This window comes from Molothrus ater, chromosome 4, assembly GCF_012460135.2.
Source record: "Molothrus ater isolate BHLD 08-10-18 breed brown headed cowbird chromosome 4, BPBGC_Mater_1.1, whole genome shotgun sequence".
In the NCBI taxonomy this organism is placed as follows: Eukaryota; Metazoa; Chordata; class Aves; order Passeriformes; family Icteridae; genus Molothrus; species Molothrus ater.
Genome location: NC_050481.2, coordinates 56,355,083 through 56,361,082, shown reverse-complemented (window position 1 = coordinate 56,361,082; position 6,000 = coordinate 56,355,083). Strand labels below are relative to the sequence as shown.

General features: G+C 34.6%; 1 long non-coding RNA gene across 1 annotated transcript in view; it reads right to left on the bottom strand.

Moving 5' to 3' along the window:
- Nucleotides 1–1,099: 1,099 nt before the first annotated feature.
- LOC118685927 (uncharacterized) overlaps nt 1,100–6,000 on the bottom strand; it is a 90,977-nt gene continuing 86,076 nt past the window's right edge. The window contains exon 3 of the long non-coding RNA XR_004980068.1: nt 1,100–1,127. This is a non-coding gene — a long non-coding RNA (uncharacterized LOC118685927). The remainder of the gene's footprint in view (nt 1,128–6,000) is intronic.

The window sequence follows — 6,000 nt, the reverse complement described above, 5'->3', positions numbered from 1 at the left end:
GGTGTCTATTACCCCATTGATAGCTATTTACAGTTTGACTATATGTCTTTGAAAGTTAGAACATCCTGATTTATTTAGATAAAAATACCTACTTCAGTGTTTTTGAAAGTAAGTGATTTCATGAAAGGGGGTTGTTTATTACTAGAAATTCTACCATTAGTGGCTGTCATAATAAAAACAGAAAAACAAATACAGAATTATTCACAATGAGTTATTAATATTTTTCTTTTTAATAAAAATGTTTATGTATAGGCAACATTTAGTTACATATCCTAAGAGGGAAAAGTTTAAAAGCCATTCTAAATTTTCTTTCACTAGATAATATGAAAACAAATTGGAGTTATAAAGTGCAGAGCAATTGACCTTCTTAGATATTATATACATCACTTATAAAACTAATTGCATTTTAATTGGGTTTTAGTAAATGGACAGTTTTGCAATGAGATATTAGATTTTAAACACTTTTGGTTTTAATGAGTGTTAATTTTCCTGGTGATTTGCTTCAGCATAGAACTATCATGACTGAATTAATTCTGCCTGAAGCTATTCTACATTTAAGGTCATAAATGTTGGCAAGTAGTATAGATGATAAGAAAAAAATGATTAAAAAAAAACCACAGCTCAACCAAAACTAAGGAAGTTCAGCTCAAAAAGAGAAAAAAAACCTGAATAAAAATTCCCAAGATATAATGGTTCTGCAAATGTTAGGAAAAGCAAGATTTGACCTTTTTCTCTAATTATAGCCTCAACACAATACTGGATTAGACCTGAATGTTTGAGATAGAAACTTTCTATGATAGAAACATTCTAGAAGATATTTTTCTTTTTTTCCTCAGGTTCCCTTCCCAGTGTATGACAGTCTCTTAATCATATGTAGGACACACAAATAGTTCTATTAAGATACCTTCAAAAATGATATATTTTTCTAGCCACATATAAATTTAACATCACTCTTTAGAAACATTCTTAAATCTTCTATTCACTTTTTTGTGAGCTCTTCTTACCTGCAACGTGGTCTCTTCATCAGCTGTTAGCTGGACTCCATGCATGAGCTTTACAAAATCTCCTGAGCCCTGACCCTTCCTTCCAGGGAGGGACACCTGTTGCTTGGCCTCTGATCACGACAGCTGGAGTCAGATAAAATGGATTATTGAGTACCCTGGAATACAACCCTGACAGGCTGGCTGGTGGGGGCTTCTCATCTTGGGGTGAGCATCATTGATATTCTTTCCCAAACATTTTCTGTCAAAGTTGAGCTGCAGTATTTCTCATGACAAAGCCCAGGTCCCTCTTTCATTCATAATTTTTGTTGTTTGCCTAACTATGTATGGTCTGGCTGCATGTGGCAGTCTGTTACACTACTAGCTGCTACTGAGTCATCTGGTTGAGGCAAATTCAGCTTTTTTAATATATTGACCTGGTCTCATCTTCAGGTGTCACACTCAGGGGCTCTCAGCACCAATAAAGGCAACTAACAGTTACCATTCATCTTTATTGCAGCAATTTTACATGGTTTTCCAGCAGGAGCAATGTTAACCTTACAGAATAGTGGTTCAAAAATGTCTTATCATAATAAAATAATAATTAAATAATAAATTAATCAGATAAGTCATACTATTTATATATTTGTACATGTACATATACATATGTATTATAAGGCTTTTCTGGGCACAAGCAAGTAAAACAAAAAGAATTATAAAAATTATATATTATTGTGACAGTAATCTAAACCAATTTTCTCTCAAATTGGTATAATCTATGAATGCCATTAGCACATTGTGTATTCTCTCCTTATTAATGCAAAATAAATTAATAGACTAATAAAGTAATATCTGATAGGATTTTGCAAGTGAGAACAAATATATCAAAAACTGTGAGAGGCAAAATATGTATTTAATGTAAAATGGATTTGTGTCTTGTATCCTTGAGGTGTTAGACTTCTGTCCATAATATTTTGATATGATCAAAATACCTCCACCAAAAATGCTGCTGTACTCAACACTTCAAACATTTTCATTTTATATGTAACAGCAATTTTGAACTCCACTGCATTTTAGGGTATTGAAGGATGTTTTATAGAATAAACATCAACATGTAGAAATAGTTTATTTCCTCATACATCTTGCCCTGAATAGTAACACTGAAGCTACTATTTAAAGAGGACAAAAGTACTTTTTAGGGGGTAGGGTATTTCTACAGCTATTTCAGTTTTTATATTTGTAGATTAACCCTTAATCTTTCATCTACACATATTTCTACTTAAGCACATTTGGATAATTAGTGATATTTGCACTGAAAAAAGTTTTAAAATAAATGTATGCCAAGTAAAACACCTGGAAATTTGGAACAGCAATAATCATAGTTTGAATTACAAAGGGAAATTTTTAACTAAAATATAAAAGGGCTCAATTATTGTGCAACTAAGGTGGCTAGCCTACATAATGACCCAAAAGACCACTGAAAAGTGCTTGCTCATTTAAGTAACTTGTTCAACTCATATAAAAATCAAATAATCAACAGCTCCAGATGTGCAGCTAATATACAGACATATTTGTATGAAAAACAAATGGGTCTACAATGGAGAATTACTTGTGTGTGCTTCTGGTAAGCAAATACTAAACAGCTGACATTCCAGCAATGGTAAACCACCTTTTGACTTTCTGAAACTCAGTCCTAATATACTTACCTGTGTAAGGAAACACCAGACACTTCTAATAACACTTGGGCAGCTAACTGAACAGGTAGTATGCACTAAGTGCTTCCAAAATCAGAAGGCATAGTGAAAGTTCAGAGGATTTAATTTTTTTTTTTCTGCAAGATCAGTGAACTGAGATGTTTTCCTATAGGAGAAGGAATTCTTTTCATTATTCCAGGTGGATAATTTGACTCATTTTTTTGTATTTAAAAAAAAAAAGAAGTGGTCCCAAGCAGAGTACTGGCTTTCAGATAACTTCTGCTGGAACATCTGGACTATGGATCAGCATGAAGAACTACACAAAACATTAACACTACTGGATCACATGTTCCTTGATGTATAGTTGGACCTGAACACAGGACTGTACTGAGAAGTCCCCAACGGAACACCTTTAATCTAGAGGTTTTTATTAAAATATCTTTGGTTTACATACAAGGACTCCAACACAGACTAAGCCATTGCCTTCAGGGAAGCTGCCGATAAATACGAGTACATGTCTGGGAAAAGGAATCCACAGGAATTGCACCTGAGCACTAGGCAGAGGGAGAACTCAAAGGGCTGGAAGATCATACTTATGGAGAGCCTTCAGCTGAACAGAAGCGCACTGAAATTTCCTTAGGTTTTCTTTGTGGAGAATACTTTCACTCTACCCTAGCTGAAACCAGGACAACTGCGCAGATGTTATATGTTAGCAAACCTGGTTTTTCTAGTTATCACCTTGTATTTGTAACTCAAGGGCAATTATCTTTTGTTAATAGTAAAGCTCTTTTAGAAAAAGAAATAACATTATTTTTATTCAGCCTAATTTTTTTCAGCTCAGATTTACATGCAGATACAGGTATATGATGGTCTGCAGCAAATTAAGAGCCAGTAACTTGGTTAAAAATATAACATGGTGGAAACATCCCAGTAACCACAAAAAGTCATGGAACTTTGACTGGAAAGATTAAGAAAAGTATTTTACTTTTAAACTTTCTGCAATACCTCAGTTGTGTAAATATTTAAATTTTAAACTTATTTTATTATGGGCAGATCCTCATCTGGTATAAATCAGTGTGGCTTCTTTGAATTTCAAAGAGCTATGCTGGTTTACTCCAAGTAACTAACTCCATGTCTGTCCCTTAATGTTTTTTTATATAATTCTTTCAGAGTTCCTTTCAACTTGTTATTTTCAGCTACAAGGGAAGCTGCATTCTGCCTGTTTTTAAGCTATTTTACCCATAGACAAATCTGTGCTGTCAAAACAGGCTTTTAGAAGTTGAACAAATTCCAAAAAATCCAAGCTATGTATAGTAAAATTTGGCACCAGTTTAATCTGTAAATTCTTAACCATAAGAACAGCAGTAAAATCTTCTAGAGATCTGAGTTTTCAGTCTATCTTGTTTAGCTCAAGGGCAGTTGCTAATGTAGGTGATCTCACACCTCAGATGCTAAGGATATAAAGACATCACATTTATGCTTTATATTTATTTGTTATGACATTGCCCTGAAGAAAACTAACATTACTGTTAAAAGAGTAATACACATCATGCAGTGAATGATAGCCTGATCTGTCATGACAGAAGGTACAAAACTTGTGAAAAGTCTGTTATCTTCAAACTTGGCTCCTTGATCCTCTAGTAAAAAATGCGTTCCATTTGTAACAAGTGTAATTAAAACCATACTGATTAATTCAAGACATAACCAAACATCCCAAATCCTGTGAATAATTTACATAGCTTTCTGTAGTCTGTTGCTTTATTCATTCTACTTACTACTTGGAAATTCAGCCTCACCTTCAGATGCAAAATTTAGATGCACCATGAAAGATTTTGGTAAGTAAAAGCATTTTCAAAAGAGAGAGAGAGAAAATTAATGCAATTGCAACAATTCTTCATAGAGCAATCTCAAAAGAGGTTGAACTTCAGGGCAGGATCCATGAGAAAGCTCTTCAGTGGTACCAAAATCCTGGTTCTAGAGAAAGATGGGCTAGATTGCAATCTTCAACATGTTTTACATGCAGAGGACTGATCAAGTCCAGATGAAAGTTAAGTATTTTGCAATAATTACTGCATGTAGCCTTCAGACCTTGATGTGCTTTGTGGAGTGCAAGATGCAGATTTTTTTCTCTAAATTCACTACTCCAAAACAAACAGCTGTGCTAAACAAACCCTCAGAATCACAGTGATTAAGGTTATGCCAACACCTCTCTGCAATTTTTCTAGGGACTACAGTTCAATTAGGAAAAATTTACCCCAGCCTGGCATCTAGTTCAAAGATAAATCAAAGCTTACTTAATTTGGAAAAGAAAAACTGTCTGACAATTTATCATGCACAGGAATGAAGGGAAAACATAAAATTAATGATGTTTCAGGATCTATTTTGCATATACTGGATAACAAAGATATTTTTAGAAAAAATCCCATGCAACTTCAGTGCAAGATTTCCTCTAGCTATTTGAGGTGACTGTACTAACTGCCTTGTAGATGGACATTGCCTAAGAGGTATCATTCCAAAAACTTAATAAAACCATTAATACACTCTGCTTTGACTGCAGAAGGAAAAATTATATCCTCTCCTGCAGTAATCCTTTTAATGCCTTTCATGCAGACAAACATCAAGAAGATATCTGTCAGTCCTTGGGCTAGAAGTCCTGCTTATATGATCGTTTTGAGTGGAAGATGCATATAGGGATGAGTGAAGAGTAGAACTCTGTCCCTTGTGTTTTGTAATGTGATGAGGGACAGATGTCTTATACTTCAGAAGAGATAAAATCTCTGGTTCTGTGAAAAACAACAGAGGGTCAGAAAAAAATAAGGTGTTTAGATAAAGGAAAAGGGAATGAGAGGAAGCCAAGCTCAGCAATGTGTCTCTTTCTCCCCTGTTACCCCTGCAATGCACAGTATTTTCACTGTGCAGCCTTCTGTTTTTTGAAGAGTGGGTCTGACTCCCTCTGCATTCTTGTCATGCTGTAAGTGTAGGGGGCTAAGGGGTGGGGATATTTTTTTAAGTATGGAATTTGTGCAAGGCTGACAGCAAGATTAATAGAAGGAACCATAAGGATTCCTGCTGAGCACTCTATTAAGCCAATAAGCACTGAACTAAGAAAAATTTGCACAATGGACCATAATGGCTTCTGAACAGATGTTGTGGTCTACCGTGTCCAAACCCTATTTTTGAAATAATTTCTAAAGCTGACTCCTCCTTATAAGTAAGTTCTTCCAGTTTTCACTATATACCAAGTAAATATAGTAAGTCAACAGCTGGGGTTTTATTTTCCTTGTTTATAAGCAGAAGTGATTTTTTCACCTTAATATCCTTGCCCA